Below are 17,469 nucleotides of genomic sequence, written 5' to 3'. Positions count from 1 at the left end.
TGTAGAATAGGTAGATTGTTTTGTCTTGCTAAAATCTGCTCTTGCCTACCTTGTGTTTTTCGCTATGCTTGTCCTATATAATTTTGGTTCACCATTGATTGTGTTTAGTTAGATCTAGCTAGACACGCTTTCTCTGTAAAGTCCTCTGAGACATGCTTGTGATAAAGGGCTCTATAAACAAACAAACTTGAACTTTAACTTCAATATCACACTTGGCCTCGTGCCTACGACCGGATCTGATGTAGCCTACAGTACAACAGCACGCTGGCCTTGAGTGTGACATTGCTTTTTATATAACAGTTTGTATAAAAACAAAGCTTTTTTGTGCAGGCCCTAATCTAAAGGTTATATCTGGAACACTTGAAGCGGAGTGATACAATATAGTAAAAAAGTCCCAGTGCTGTTTATGCTGTATATCAGCACTCATGGAATGCCTCTTGTCCAATCAAATTACTCCAACTGTTGTATAAACCTTTGATACCAGAAGCAAGACTGCTGGTGTGCTTTATACAGTTATTATGAGGAACCTATAGCTGTTTTTGGCCCAAAAGGAAAGTCTCTCCAGCTCAGTAATAAAAAAAAAATGTTCTGGGAACTGACGTTTTGTTTTGCCCCTCTCACTCCTCAAAAAATATCTCACTGTCTGCCCCACCTACCAGTGTATCAATACGGCAGCGAATCATCATAGAATTACTTGTTTCTTTGTTTGTTTGTTTGTTTGTTTTTTTTTGGGGGGGGGGGGGTATCTGAGAAGTCTTGCTCTGTGCATCCAACTCGCCTCTCCTTGCAGAGACAGATGACGCCTACACACACGTACACACACAAAACAGCCACAAGAAAATTTTTATAACTTGCTGGAGGGGTCGGGACCGTGCCAGGTCCCAACTGGATGTTTGTCTCCAGGGGAAGACGGGGAACTGACGTCTGTTTTGCCCCTACCCCCTCACCCCCCCCCCCCCCCCCCCCCCCCCCCCCACCCCCAACAATATCTCACTTCCTGCCCCACAGCGTATTAATACGGCAGTGAATCATCATGTAATTACTCGTTTCTTTTCTTCTTTTGATGTTTATCTGAGAAGTCTTGCTCTGTGCATCCAAGTCGCCTCTCCTTGCAGAGACAGACGACGCCTACAGACTGAGTCAGTGGCTGGATCGATGCACTATTTATTGGTGCAGAAGGCTCGACTGGAAGCTATTCTGACAGCAACAGAGTAACTGACCGGGACACCGACAGCGTCTAATTCTGGGGTTTAACCAACCTGAGAACAGAAGCGACACGGTCCATCAGAGAAGGTAAGAGAAATGCTTTACAGTTGTATCGATTTATTTTGCATGCCGACTGAAAGACAAATAACTATAATATTCCTATAATATTCCTGCAGGAACTTATAGTGTAACTGTGGTACTCAATAGCGTACTTAATGGTATTATTTTATCTTTTTTTGGGTAGATTAACACTATAATATTGCTACAGGGACTTGAGGTTCGTGCACGACCTGCATAGCCGTCTATATCCTGCAGCTTAGTTTTATAAAACAAAAAACAAAACTGGGGCAGTTGTTTACAAATTATAAATCTAGTTTGTAGCTGTGGTTCAGTGTCAGTCGCTGCCACCTGCTTTATAACTGTTGTCGACGATTAACAGTTTCTTCATAAAATCAGGTAAAAATAATACAGTAGGTTAAAAAATGATTGGAAATCAGGCTATATAACTTCTACCTCATAGCTGTGACACAGAGCAACAGCTATACGGTTTTGGCAGCAATGGCTATTTAGTTATTATTTACAACAGTTATTATTAACCAAGCTTCTCTTGGTTCTGTCCCAGCTGCAGATCATTTAACCCATGCACGGACACAGAGTGATGGCAAAAAATATATTAATTTAACTTAAACGGTAATTTATGTCAATAAGTAGGCCAACAGGCTACTTTTCCTCTGACATAACAGTCATAACAGTGAGTTTGTCCTGTCTCTATTCTGTGATGTGAGAGAAAGGGTGACCGGGCACCCATGGGAGCTGCCTGGAAATATTAACCTACTCTCCGGATCAGAGTGATTTATTCTTAGTTCAGTCAAGCATGATATAAATAAGGAATCCCTGACCCCGCCCCCTTTCAATCTAAAAATGGTACAAAATGATTGCCTTGAATTACATTCAGCGCCATAGTTTACTATGTTTGCTTTTATTTTTATTTTGTTATTCTGTGATGAAAAAATATCCAGCCCAGACTCACCTGGTGCAGAACAAACTATCTGATTGGCTTTATAATATCCTGAAGCTCGACACTGCATGGTCACCTGACCATCTGCCCAGTTTCCCCACAGGGATCATTCAAGGTTCTTCTAACTTAATTCAACAAACAAGCCCCAAACTTTAACCCCCCAGATGCAATGCTAATGCTAAGAAAAAAATGAAATATTAAGAAGGGACCGATACTTTCCCAGAGTCCCATCTTCCTCCTGAGCAGGGCCGGCTCTAAACCGCTGGAGGCCCTAGGCAAAATGTTCTGTGGAGACAAATCCTACCCACCATCAAGCAATAAAGACTGAATAAAAATGTAGTGTTGTAAGCATTGTATGTTTGTTACCTGTTATAAGATACGGCACATATCAAAATAAAATGTAACAAATACAAAGGTGAATGTGGCTCTCTCTACTTGTGTGGACATGAGCAGAAAATGAAGACTTTCAAGGGGGCCTCAGCCAATAAGATCCATCTTTTTCTGGGGGTGGGCCTCCCCCAAATCAGTGCTTTTGATTGGTTTTTTGATCATTGGCACGAATGTATCCAAAAAGATAAGATATATATATATTTTTAAAAGTACAAAAAATACATTAAAGGATGCTTGAGGCCCTAGGCATTTGCCTATTAATCCTATAGGGAGAACCGGTTATGCTCCTGAGACACCTAAGATATTTAGTATTAAAGGTATCACATGATTCAAGGTTTTACATTCCTTCTCCTAATCTAACAATGGCATCTTGATCTCAGACAGCTGGCAGCCTCCGACAGTCACTGAGGAAACATCATGAGCTGCGGGGTAAAGGGCTATCTGAAGACTAAAGAGGGGAAACTCATGGCAGTCTGGGACGAGCAGTTGCAAGTCAGAGATGTCCAAGTGGAAAATAAAAAAGCAGGTATAATAACTTCTTCTTCGGTGGTACATGCCTATAGTTTGCGATCGGGCTCTGAAATTAACACCCGCCACCCACCAAATGTGGGTAAATTGTTGGCTGTGGCGAGTAAAATCGTCAAGTTACCCGCCACTGTTTTTTGTATTATTTTAACCAATATTTTTTTAATAAAATGTTAAATTTCTATAATTGGATATGGTTGCAAATTTGAATGTGGCGTTGGTACCATTGGCCACAGGTGCTGTGCCAGTTTGATCGACAGTCAAGACTTGTCTCTCTTGGTGTTAGTAACCTAATGGCCAATTAACAAGAGCGTCAATCAAAAAATGACCCTAAAATGATGTTATAAGAGTCTGTGTTTCATTCTAGTGTTTTCCGCATCCAGCCTCATGCACAGAAATGTCTTATGGGTTGTCATCTTATAACGGCAAAACTCAAAGTCGGTCTGCACATCGTTCTCACTCCACCGCAGTAAAAACACGGTGGAGCGAGACCGACTTTTGAGTTTTGCAGCTGAATCCTTGTCCAGCATGAGTGGAAGAGGTGGATGTGTGTCACTTTAATCCACCCACTGTCACCTGATGATGTCACCAAAAACCACTTTGTTCAGTATGAAGGGCGACGTGACGCTCCACACCAAACCCGTCCATGAATAAATAAAAATATCCTGAATGCCATGTATGTCCTTAGATACTGTAGCACTCCATGCAGTGAGGAGCAATCTCTGATTTTAAAGGGAAATATAATATTGTGCCACATTCAGTCATTCACACATAAACTAAACTTACTTCTCTCTTTTACAGTGACTGTGCACAGATGGACTATGAAAGATGGAGCTTCAAAATTTGCTTTCAGTTTCAGCGAATCTTGCTTTGTCTGCTGCAAACCAGATGGTCCAGTGCAGGTAAATATGAACCTTTATTAAAGCAACTGTTTAATTCTTCTTCAGTGGGAACAATGTGGAGGTCAAAATAAAGCATTAGAAACTGGAAAAACAAATCTGTGAAATTCCTTCCTGTGACATGGATACTAAATTCAAAGCCTATGCAAATACAGCAGTTTTTGTTATTTCACGTCGAATGTTTCTTGTTGAAAGTTAATACAATTTGAATGTTAAAACTCATCGGAGGTGATCATCTGAAGGCCCTTCAGATGTTAAAACCCCCCCCGAAATAACATGTCTGACGGTGATGACACAAACCAAGCGATGATATGAAAAACTAATTTTGTGAAGAAATGGTAAAATCAAGAGGTTGCACTGAAACACTGCTCAGTAGCTGAGAACTGGTTTATATCTTAACATGTAATATTGTCGTGGTTATGTTGTGGCTAGCTGTTGTACAGCAGGAATCAATGGAGGCGAGGCACATGCCACAACAAGGGGGGAGCTGTTATGTTCCGACAGGCTTTACTTGGCAAACTTTTACAGTTAGAGAGTTACCTCAATGATGATGATTACAGATGGAAATGGTCAGGCTTGTCTTACTGCTACAACCGGGCGCAGACGGAGATGGGAGCTCGACATCTAGTACACAGGGCAGACAGTAGACAACTAACAAAGGGGAGGGGGAGAGGGACAAATATAAAGGGGTCTCCGCTATGCCCAGCAGCCTATCAAAATACATGAAACATTAACATGGCCGAATGAACTGTAGAACTACACCAATCCACGTTACAATATTTTACTTTTTCAAAATTAAAAGCTGTTTCATCCAATCATTATGTGTTTTGTGTGTCCACAGTACATTAAGGTCACTGGAAAAACTGGAATCAGCGATGAAGAGAAACCGCATTATCTGTTCGAATGGAAAAACGTAGGGAACGGCACGTTCCGTGGCTTGCAATCTGTGGCCGAACCCAAGAAACATCTCTCCATCAATGATGAAGACCAAGTCATCCTCAGTTCAAACAGTCAGGAGGTTGTTACTTTCCAACTCTTAGATGGGAATCAGAATGAAATGTCTCTTACTAATATTACATTGTGTAATTGTTGGGGAAAATGACTATGGACGACTAAGGACTTTGTCTCAACGTTCATTTGCCAACATACAGTATATTTTCACAGGTTTTCAACATTGTGCACGCCGTCCTATCAACATTTTATTCAATGTTGAGATATTTGTGAACACAAGTATGTCTTTTAATCCCAGAGAATAAAGCTGTGAATATTCTGTCACTCATGCTATTTTATACTCACTTGATTATTACTAGGTTTGATACAGTAAGGCAGACACTATTAACTTCCTTTGGCATTGCTGTGCAACATGCTACTAGCTATCACTGCTGTTTTGACTCATCTGATTCTGTTATAAACATACTTTCTTTTCTCGTTACTGTCTGTATAGAGGTTATTTTTTGCAGTTGGGCAGAAATAGCAGAATATTTTTGTATTATATCACCAAATGTTTATTTTTCACATATTGTATCACATTCACAAATGATTTCTTCTACCTGTTCTTAAATAGTATTTTGTAATTGTTGAAAACTCTTCCTACTGAAAGCAGCTACATTTAACTTGTTGTGCACCTTATAACTGATGTACCTTCCCACAGTGTCTAGAAAAACTAACATTTATACCCGTCAAAGAGGAGTTGTACGGCATGAAAATGGAAGATTACTGAATTTTTGTGAAAATGTTCTGAACAGGTGATTTCAAATGTGTTTGTACAAAGCTTTAATGCAGGAGGACAATTGTTTTTGTATAAATTGTTTGCCTTTTCATGTCTTGAGGGGATTGCTGGTGGTGGAAATGGAAAGCTTGTAGATTTCATGTGTCTTTTTCAGTTACCAGAGAGCAAATGTTGTAATTTTTATGCTGACACAATGTAATGTTACAGGAAAAAATAAACCTGATACTCCCTTTTCATTAACCAGGTGTATATCCATTAGGAGTTTTCTACCTGATGATGTCCAAATGCTTTTACAGGAATATAGTTGTACCATCATCAGATCTAGGAGGGGAAGAGGGGAGGGAGGGCTGGCAGTCAATGATTTTCTCTGCACACTGCGCTGTAGTTTACGCTTAGAGCATGATGAAGCAGAGCTCAAAGCCATATATACTGTATATAGGCTATATAAGCTTTGTTAGAGTGATTGTCAGGATCCGTACCCAGGGCTCAAATGCAGACACGCAGACGGGGAATACAGTTCAAAACGTCTTTACTGAAGGAATAGGCAGGTACAGGGTCGTAGGCAGGCACAGGTCATACACGGGTGGTCACAAGGCACAGTACCAGTAGGAGTAGGCAATCAGGTAGTCCAAAGATCAGGCAGGGTCAGAACCAGGCAGATAATATGTACAGGCAGAGCAAAACAGGTAAGGCGGGAACGAACTAGATAGAAGCTAGGACAATCTGACAGAGACTGAAGGGAGAGTGGGTAATATCCTATATATTACCCACTCTCCCTTCAGTCTGTGCCAGATTGCAAGACTAACTGGCAGATGAGCTGAGACAGGAACTGGTGAGGTGAAAACCAGGACTGGAGCAGAGCTGATCAGGATGATCAACCAGCTCGAGTCGTGACAGTACTCCTGCTCTTGAGCGGAATGAACCACTCTCTCAATTCCCCACTGGACTGCAGCGATGACACACTCAGCGGGCAGGATGGGTTCTGGAGAGGAAGGAGAGTCAGAGCATCTTTGTTTACCATTCTTTCCTACCGACCCGGCTCCAAGAACAAAGTTAAACCAGCCAAAGAACAGAGCCCAGCAAGCCTGACGGGAGTTGAGACGCATGGCCGTCTTACTGTCATTGGGTTCAAGCTGTGATGACTTGAGTTAATGATATTGAATGCCAGTGCTTTCTAAATGAGCACATGGTGCAGCCAGTGATATATGAAGGGATTTGTGTGTAGAGTTTTTCACAAAAAGTTCAACAAATCTTAATCATGTGTGGAAACAGGGGAATAGTGTTTATAGTTTTGGGAAATGGGTCTGTCTTTTGGTAGATGGCATCATGGTTTGGGATGTTTAGTTAATAGGCCCAGTTATAGTGTGTAAGCGATCGAGAAAAACTGTAATGCACTCCAGGTTCTTCTGGTCGGTCCTAGACAATAAACGGCTGCTCAGCACCCTCCAGTGTCTCCACTCCTTCAGGGCTAGCCGAACTGCTAGGAGCTCCCAGTTGCCGATGTCATAGTTCCTCTCAGTGGGGTTGAGGCGATGAGAGAACAAGGCACAGGGATGGAGCTTATTGTCAGAGGGAAAGCGCTGGGAAAGGATGGCGCCAACGCCCACGTCCGAAGCGTCGACCTCCACCACAAACTGTAGAGTGGGATCTGGCAGGGTCAGGATAGGAGCAGAGGTGAAACGACGTCTGAGGCTAGTGAAAGCAGCAGGAGACCAATTGAACTGAGTCTTGGTGGAAGTAAGTGCTGTGAGGGGAGCAGCTACTTGACTGTAGTTCCTGATGAAGCGGCGGTAGAAATTGGCGAACCCCAAAAAACTTTGAAGCTCTTTGCGGGAAGTGGGTTGTGGCCAATTGAGCACTGCCTGCACCTTGGACTCTTCCATCTGGATGCTTCCAGGCTCAACAACGAACCCCAGGAAAGATACGGTGGTGCGGTGGAACTCGCACTTCTCTGCCTTGACGTAGAGCTGGTTTTCCAGGAGACGCTCGAGGACCTTGCGGACGTGGCAAACATGTTTCTGTTCCGTCTGTGGAAAAAAACAAAACAAAAAAAACCCAGAATATCGTCTAGATAGACAAACAAGAAGCGATTGACAAAGTCTCTCAACACATCGTTCACGAGAGCCTGGAAAACTGCTGGGGCATTGGTGAGACCGAAGGGCATTACCAGGTACTCGTAGTGTCCGTTGGGGGTGTTGAATGCCGTCTTCCATTCGTCGCCCTCCCGGATTCGCCCAAGGTGGTAGGCGTTGCGGGGGTCGAGCTTGGTGAAGATGTTGGCCCCCTACAGGAGCTCGAAGGCAGAAGAGATGAGAGGTAGTGGATACCGGTTCTTAACGGTGATGTTGTTCAGTCCCCGGTAGTCAATGCAGAGGTGGAAAGACTTGTCCTTCTTGTCCACAAAAAAGAAGCCAGCGGCAGCAGGAGAGGAAGACGGTCGGATGATGCCACCGGCCAGAGCCTCCGAAATGTACTTATCTATGGCTGCTGTTTTGGGACCGGACAGGGAGTAAACACGCCCCTTGGGTGGGGCAGTGCCAGGCAGTAGCTCAATGCCACAGTCATAAGGGCGGTGAGTCGGTAACCCGGTGGCTCTGGACTTACTAAAAACAAGCTTGAGGTCAAGGTACTCAGGAGGTCAAGGTACACCTCCGCACAGTGCGAGCTGACCGCGAGGGCCCCCCCGGATCATTTTTATGCACTCCTGTTATAAAATGCCCGCTGGTCACTCCGTGACGTCAGCTGGTTTACTTGTACAGGTTTAACACTCGGTTTGCTAATTGCTAACTGCCAGCTTGTTAATGGCTAGCTAGCATTATCGTTATTTTTTCTTTTCTTAAGATCATGAAATAATCATACTCTTGAGAAAACGGCACAAAGAAAATAATGCCAATGTGTTACGACCCGGCTTGGGGTAAACACCTGCGCTACAAAAAAAAGATCTAAGGGGGAAAACGAGCCGGAGATTAAAGAAGCTCCTAAGGGTGAAAGCCTTTGCACTAGTTTGCAAAAATCAACCGAAATACGAAAACCATAATGAAGAAACCAAGTGACAAGTACTAGTGCAAAACAAAGCAACAAAATTCAACATAACTCACGAAACCTTCTCCCAAATCTACTTTTGACAAAAGAAAATTGAAGGCGTTTTGCTCTTGGGAGCTTTTTAAAGCTCTGGCTCGTTTTCCCCCCTAGTTCCTTTTTGTTTTGCAGCACGGGTGTTTGCTAGAGTGATTTGGTCTGGGTATGGGAGCTGAACACACAGTAACCCACGCCGGTCACTTCCAGTTCCCCGTGCTCGTATTCTTTATTTGTTAGCTTCGGTTGCGCTTTTCGTTTTATTTAATAGCCAACCCTACACCACAGAACTTATCACGTTGCGACCCATGAGCCGGATCGTAACATAATGCACGTCTCCTCATCTCGGCCTCTGTAGTAATCAAATCTTGAAATGTATAAAGTTTTTCTGGAAGAATGGATTTTCAGATATAATGCTAACAGATCAATGTACATTTTAACCATTCAGCATGGCTTTTATTCAAAGTCAAATGGCCAAAATGTACACAGATCCAAAGTGTGCTTATGGAGATTGTGGTGTTGTTACTCCACACTAGCTTGCTAGCACACTGTTTAGCCATTTGGCTATTATTTAGTATTGTTGTTTACTGAATAAATATGTAAAATTGGTACATCTGATTATGATTGTGGACCCATATTTTTTTTAATATACACCTGATAGAGCATAACAAAAATACAAAAGGCAAGATTAAATAAAGGGAATAAAAATAAATATAAGTAATAAAATGGCTTCCTTTGAAGTAAATGTATTTTTTTCTCCCCATCGACGGGGTGTGGCCTATGTGCATGGTCTCAGCCAATGAAAAAAAAGTTATCTTTTGAATTTCAAGCAACGGAATTCTCTCGATGTCAGGCGAGTATATACGTAAGACATTTCCAGGTTACAAAAGTCACAGACAGATGCAGTTTTGCTTGCTTGGTATGTCACAGTGATAAATTCAGATACTTTTCTTCATCTTTTTCTAAAATCTTTTTCCTTTTCTTAAAGACTATTTCAAAAATCCTTCCGAAGGGCTAATTTCTAACAGCCTTTTTAAAGGCTTTTTTAAAAAAAAGATTTTATTAATATCTACTCAAAGCTGCCTTCAGTTATAAGTAGACTATATTTTCTAACAACAGTCTTTCGAAGGCTGTTGTTATTATTATGTAATATCTATTTATTCAAATAATAATACCACAATATATTTAATACTATTTATAGTACCACATAAAACACTAATATATAATAGTGGTAGATCAGACGTCACTCTCACATTCACGCTCCCACTTACTCTCACTTTCACACTCCCACTCACTCTCATATTCACACTTCCACTAAATTTAGCTTGATCAATTTCCTTGCTGCGAGGCAGCAGCTCTAACCACTGTGCCATTGTGTTGCCCCTCATACCAAAACATACATTTCCTAATTTCTTTAAGCTGAAGCGCCCTTATTGTTTAACGGGGCCTCCAAGACATGTGCCCATGGGGCCTCGCCAGGGCCGGATCACGGTCCCGCAAGGCCCCCCCCCCCTCTGCCCCTGTTTTTTCCTTATGAGAAATAGGAAGGGAGAGTCCCACCTCTTGCTACATATTGACCTTTTCTGGCCAGGCTTTCCTATATGGGTGTCATTCTTACCTTCCTCCTCGCAAAATCATCCACTAGTTCATCAAAGGCTAGCTGTCTGACAAGGTCTGATTCTACAGACATAAGTGACAATGAACTATTAGCATTATAAAAATAACGATAATGCTAGCTAGCTATTAGCAACCTGGCAATTAGAAAAACCGAGTGTTAAACCTTCTATGTCTGCCTATTGTGTCATTTTTAAGCATCATTTTTATTTATAGGAGCAAACCAGCTGATGTCATGGAGTGACCAGCGGGCATTTTATAATAGTGCATAAAAATGATCCAAAATAACAAATGAAGACTCCATACCTTTTTATTTCTATTCTTTGTCTCGTTGCCTTGCACTATGAAGACACACACCCCCATTTATCATATATCATTCAATTCTGCTTGATCTCCGGCAAAGAGTAACGTTATGTAGGCTACAGTATGTGCCGAGGTGTCGGAGGGCCCTAGTGGTCAGCTTGCGCTGTATGTGCCGAGGGCCCTGGTGTTCAACATCCTTTGGCAGTATCGGGCCGCGGGGCCCGAGGCTTCGGAGGCCCCTGGCAGTCCGAGGCCCCGGGGCACTGGCCCCACTGGCCCGGTCCATAATCCAGCCTTGGGCCTTGCGGGACCATGATCCGGCCCTCTGAAGAGCCTATAGCTTTTTTTTTTTTTTTAACCAAATTAAAGGAATCTCTCCAGTAATCAAGAAGTGTAATTCCAATTCATGCATTCAGAAAAAAAGCCAGTTTACACCATGCACCGCTGTACACACATTTCAAAACAGCCACAAGAAAAATGGTATAACCTGCTGGAGGGGTTTTTCTCCATGGGAAGATTGGGAACTTGTAACGCGCTTTGTAGTGTCTTAGCTTACATTAGCTTTAGGGAAGTAGGCTGCTCCAAGATAACATGACAGAGCCAGAATTGTCAGTCAGTATTGGGATTTCACACATGTACCACTTTATTCACCTATACTTGTCAACCATACAATGCCTGGTCTCTGGCACTATGATCTCTCAACATACATGTAGATTAATATAGTTTAACATGTACCAAATCGTTACTGAAGAGACAAGCTACTCGTCAGGAGATAGATAGTACTCCACCTGCCGCTGTAACCCAGTCCCAGTAAAAACGAGGAGCGCTACCCAGTGTCTTAATCTGTTACTGCAGATCATCATAAAATTACTCGTTTCTTTCTTTTTTTTTTTTTTTCCTTTGGTGCTGTTTTATGTGTCTTGCTCTGTGCATCCAAGTCGCCTCTCCTTGCAGAGACAGACGACGCCTACAGACTGAGTCAGTGGCTGGATCGATGCACTATTTATTGGTGCAGAAGGCTCGACTGGAAACTATTCTGACAGCAACAGAGTAACTGACCGGGACACCGACAGCGTCTAATTCTGGGGTTTAACCAACCTGAGAACAGAAGCGACACGGTCCATCAGAGAAGGTAAGAGAAATGCTTTACAGTTGTATCGATTTATTTTGCATGCCGACTGAAAGACAAATAACTATAATATTCCTATAATATTCCTGCAGGAACTTATAGTGTATCTGTGGTACTCAATAGCGTACTTAATGGTATTATTTTATCTTTTTTTGGGTAGATTAACACTATAATATTGCTACAGGGACTTGAGGTTCGTGCACGACCTGCATAGCCGTCTATATCCTGCAGCTTAGTTTTATAAAACAAAAAACAAAACTGGGGCAGTTGTTTACAAATTATAAATCTAGTTTGTAGCTGTGGTTCAGTGTCAGTCGCTGCCACCTGCTTTATAACTGTTGTCGACGATTAACAGTTTCTTCATAAAATCAGGTAAAAATAATACAGTAGGTTAAAAAATGATTGGAAATCAGGCTATATAACTTCTACCTCATAGCTGTGACACAGAGCAACAGCTATACGGTTTTGGCAGCAATGGCTATTTAGTTATTATTTACAACAGTTATTATTAACCAAGCTTCTCTTGGTTCTGTCCCAGCTGCAGATCATTTAACCCATGCACGGACACAGTGATGGCAAAACATATATTCATTTAACTTAAACGGTAATTTATGTCAATAAGTAGGCTAATAGGCTACTTTTCCTCTGACATAACAGTCATAACAGTGAGTTTGTCCTGTCTCTATTCTGAGATGTGAGAGAAAGGGTGACCGGGCACCCATGGGAGCTGCCTGGAAATATTAACCTACTCTCCGGATCAGAGTGATTTATTCTTAGTTCAGTCAAGCATGATATAAATAAGGAATCCCTGACCCCGCCCCCTTTCAATCTAAAAATGGTACAAAATGATTGCCTTGAATTACATTCAGCGCCATAGTTTACTATGTTTGCTTTTATTTTTATTTTGTTATTCTGTGATGAAAAAATATCCAGCCCAGACTCACCTGGTGCAGAACAAACTATCTGATTGGCTTTATAATATCCTGAAGCTCGACACTGCATGGTCACCTGACCATCTGCCCAGTTTCCCCACAGGGATCATTCAAGGTTCTTCTAACTTAATTCAACAAACAAGCCCTGTTTTTTTCAGTATTAAGAAGGGACCGATACTTTCCCAGAGTCCCATCTTCCTCCTGAGCAGGGCCGGCTCTAAACCGCTGGAGGCCCTAGGCAAAATGTTCTGTGGAGACAAATCCTACCCACCGTGAAGCAATAAAGACTGAATAAAAATGTAGTGTTTAAAGCATTGTATGTTTGTTACCTGTTATAAGATACGGCACATATCAAAATATAATGTAACAAATACAAAGGTGAATGTGGCTCTCTCTACTTGTGTGGACATGAGCAGAAAATGAAGACTTTCAAGGGGGCCTCAGCCAATAAGATCCATCTTTTTCTGGGGGTGGGCCTCCCCCAAATCAGTGCTTTTGATTGGTTTTATGATCACTGGCACAAATGTATCCAAAAAGATAAGATATATATATATATTTTTAAAAGTACAAAAAATACATTAAAGGATGCTGGAGGCCCTAGGCATTTGCCTATTAATCCTATAGGGAGAACCGGTTATGCTCCTGAGACACCTAAGATATTTAGTATTAAAGGTATCACATGATTCAAGGTTTTACATTCCTTCTCCTAATCTAACAATGGCATCTTGATCTCAGACAGCTGGCAGCCTCCGACAGTCACTGAGGAAACATCATGAGCTGCGGGGTAAAGGGCTATCTGAAGACTAAAGAGGGGAAACTCATGGCAGTCTGGGACGAGCAGTTGCAAGTCAGAGATGTCCAAGTGGAAAATAAAAAAGCAGGTATAATAACTTCTTCTTCGGTGGTACATGCCTATAGTTTGCGATCGGGCTCTGAAATTAACACCCGCCACCCACCAAATGTGGGTAAATTGTTGGTTACCCACTGTGCGGGTAGGTTTTTTGTATTATTTTAACCAATATTTTTTTAATAAAATGTTAAATTTCTATAATTGGATATGGTTGCAAATTTGAATGTGGCATTTGTACCATTGGCCACAGGTGCTGTGCCAGTTTGATCGACAGTCAAGACTTGTCTCTCTTGGTGTTAGTAACCTAATGGCCAATTAACAAGAGCGTCAATCAAAAAATGACTCTAAAATGATGTTATAAGAGTCTGTGTTTCATTCTAGTGTTTTCCGCATCCAGTCTCATGCACAGAAATGTCTTATGGGTTGTCATCTTATAACGGCAAAACTCAAAGTCGGTCTGCACATCGTTCTCACTCCACCGCAGTACAAACACGGTGGAGCGAGACCGACTTTTGAGTTTTGCAGCTGAATCCTTGTCCAGCATGAGTGGAAGAGGTGGATGTGTGTCACTTTAATCCACCCACTGTCACCTGATGATGTCACCAAAAACCACTTTGTTCAGTATGAAGGGCGACGTGACGCTCCACACCAAACCCGTCCATGAATAAATAAAAATATCCTGAATGCCATGTATGTCCTTAGATACTGTAGCACTCCATGCAGTGAGGAGCAATCTCTGATTTTAAAGGGAAATATAATATTGTGCCACATTCAGTCATTCACACATAAACTAAACTTACTTCTCTCTTTTACAGTGACTGTGCACAGATGGACTATGAAAGATGGAGCTTCAAAATTTGCTTTCAGTTTCAGCGAATCTTGCTTTGTCTGCTGCAAACCAGATGGTCCAGTGCAGGTAAATATGAACCTTTATTAAAGCAACTGTTTAATTCTTCTTCAGTGGGAACAATGTGGAGGTCAGAATAAGACATTAGAAACTGGAAAAACAAATCTGTGAAATTCCTTCCTGTGACATGGATACTAAATTCAAAGCCTATGCAAATACAGCAGTTTTTGTTATTTCACGTCGAATGTTTCTTGTTGAAAGTTAATACAATTTGAATGTTAAAACTCATCGGAGGTGATCATCTGAAGGCCCTTCAGATGTTAAAACCCCCCCCGAAATAACATGTCTGACGGTGATGACACAAACCAAGCGATGATATGAAAAACTAATTTTGTGAAGAAATGGTAAAATCAAGAGGTTGCACTGAAACACTGCTCAGTAGCTGAGAACTGGTTTATATCTTAACATGTAATATTGTCGTGGTTATGTTGTGGCTAGCTGTTGTACAGCAGGAATCAATGGAGGCGAGGCACATGCCACAACAAGGGGGGAGCTGTTATGTTCCGACAGGCTTTACTTGGCAAACTTTTACAGTTAGAGAGTTACCTCAATGATGATGATTACAGATGGAAATGGTCAGGCTTGTCTTACTGCTACAACCGGGCGCAGACGGAGACGGGAGCTCGACATCTAGTACACAGGGCAGACAGTAGACAACTAACAAAGGGGAGGGGGAGAGGGACAAATATAAAGGGGTCTCCGCTATGCCCAGCAGCCTATCAAAATACATGAAACATTAACATGGCCGAATGAACTGTAGAACTACACCAATCCACGTTACAATATTTTACTTTTTCAAAATTAAAAGCTGTTTCATCCAATCATTATGTGTTTTGTGTGTCCACAGTACATTAAGGTCACTGGAAAAACTGGAATCAGCGATGAAGAGAAACCGCATTATCTGTTCGAATGGAAAAACGTAGGGAACGGCACGTTCCGTGGCTTGCAATCTGTGGCCGAACCCAAGAAACATCTCTCCATCAATGATGAAGACCAAGTCATCCTCAGTTCAAACAGTCAGGAGGTTGTTACTTTCCAACTCTTAGATGGGAATCAGAATGAAATGTTTCTTACTGATATTACATTGTGTAATTGTTGGGGAAAATGACTATGGACGACTAAGGACTTTGTCTCAACGTTCATTTGCCAACATACAGTATATTTTCACAGGTTTTCAACATTGTGCACGCCGTCCTATCAACATTTTATTCAATGTTGAGATATTTGTGAACACAAGTATGTCTTTTAATCCCAGAGAATAAAGCTGTGAATATTCTGTCACTCATGCTATTTTATACTCACTTGATTATTACTAGGTTTGATACAGTAAGGCAGACACTATTAACTTCCTTTGGCATTGCTGTGCAACATGCTACTAGCTATCACTGCTGTTTTGACTCATCTGATTCTGTTATAAACATACTTTCTTTTCTCGTTACTGTCTGTATAGAGGTTATTTTTTGCAGTTGGGCAGAAATAGCAGAATATTTTTGTATTATATCACCAAATGTTTATTTTTCACATATTGTATCACATTCACAAATGATTTCTTCTACCTGTTCTTAAATAGTATTTTGTAATTGTTGAAAACTCTTCCTACTGAAAGCAGCTACATTTAACTTGTTGTGCACCTTATAACTGATGTACCTTCCCACAGTGTCTAGAAAAACTAACATTTATACCCGAAGAGAGGAGTTGTACGGCATGAAAATGGAAGATTACTGAATTTTTGTGAAAATGTTCTGAACAGGTGATTTCAAATGTGTTTGTACAAAGCTTTAATGCAGGAGGACAATTGTTTTTGTATAAATTGTTTGCCTTTTCATGTCTTGAGGGGATTGCTGGTGGTGGAAATGGAAAGCTTGTAGATTTCATGTGTCTTTTTCAGTTACCAGAGAGCAAATGTTGTAATTTTTATGCTGACACAATGTAATGTTACAGGAAAAAATAAACCTGATACTCCCTTTTCATTAACCAGGTGTATATCCATTAGGAGTTTTCTACCTGATGATGTCCAAATGCTTTTACAGGAATATAGTTGTACCATCATCAGATCTAGGAGGGGAAGAGGGGAGGGAGGGCTGGCAGTCAATGATTTTCTCTGCACACTGCGCTGTAGTTTACGCTTAGAGCATGATGAAGCAGAGCTCAAAGCCATATATACTGTATATAGGCTATATAAGCTTTGTTAGAGTGATTGTCAGGATCCGTACCCAGGGCTCAAATGCAGACACGCAGACGGGGAATACAGTTCAAAACGTCTTTACTGAAGGAATAGGCAGGTACAGGGTCGTAGGCAGGCACAGGTCATACACGGGTGGTCACAAGGCACAGTACCAGTAGGAGTAGGCAATCAGGTAGTCCAAAGATCAGGCAGGGTCAGAACCAGGCAGATAATATGTACAGGCAGAGCAAAACAGGTAAGGCGGGAACGAACTACATAGAAGCTAGGACAATCTGACAGAGACTGAAGGGAGAGTGGGTAATATCCTATATATTACCCACTCTCCCTTCAGTCTGTGCCAGATTGCAAGACTAACTGGCAGATGAGCTGAGACAGGAACTGGTGAGGTGAAAACCAGGACTGGAGCAGAGCTGATCAGGATGATCAACCAGCTCGAGTCGTGACAGTACTCCTGCTCTTGAGCGGAATGAACCACTCTCTCAATTCCCCACTGGACTGCAGCGATGACACACTCAGCGGGCAGGATGGGTTCTGGAGAGGAAGGAGAGTCAGAGCATCTTTGTTTACCATTCTTTCCTACCGACCCGGCTCCAAGAACAAAGTTAAACCAGCCAAAGAACAGAGCCCAGCAAGCCTGACGGGAGTTGAGACGCATGGCCGTCTTACTGTCATTGGGTTCAAGCTGTGATGACTTGAGTTAATGATAT

At 41.9% G+C, this 17,469-nt stretch overlaps 2 long non-coding RNA genes across 2 annotated transcripts; both read left to right on the top strand.

Annotated features, from left to right (window-relative positions):
* Positions 1 to 1,142: 1,142 nt before the first annotated feature.
* On the top strand, positions 1,143 to 6,011 carry LOC144539593 (uncharacterized). The gene is made up of 4 exons (XR_013505040.1): positions 1,143 to 1,293; positions 2,995 to 3,140; positions 3,941 to 4,041; positions 4,880 to 6,011. It is a non-coding gene; the product is annotated as an uncharacterized LOC144539593 (long non-coding RNA).
* Positions 6,012 to 11,758: 5,747 nt separating this feature from the next.
* LOC144539618 (uncharacterized) lies at positions 11,759 to 16,555 on the top strand. Its single transcript, XR_013505052.1, has 4 exons — positions 11,759 to 11,891; positions 13,556 to 13,701; positions 14,486 to 14,586; positions 15,425 to 16,555. It is a non-coding gene; the product is annotated as an uncharacterized LOC144539618 (long non-coding RNA).
* Positions 16,556 to 17,469: the final 914 nt, after the last annotated feature.

This window comes from Centroberyx gerrardi, chromosome 8 (genome assembly GCF_048128805.1).
Source record: "Centroberyx gerrardi isolate f3 chromosome 8, fCenGer3.hap1.cur.20231027, whole genome shotgun sequence".
In the NCBI taxonomy this organism is placed as follows: Eukaryota; Metazoa; Chordata; class Actinopteri; order Beryciformes; family Berycidae; genus Centroberyx; species Centroberyx gerrardi.
Note: the sequence above shows the minus strand (reverse complement) of the source record. Positions and strands in the feature narration are given on the sequence as shown.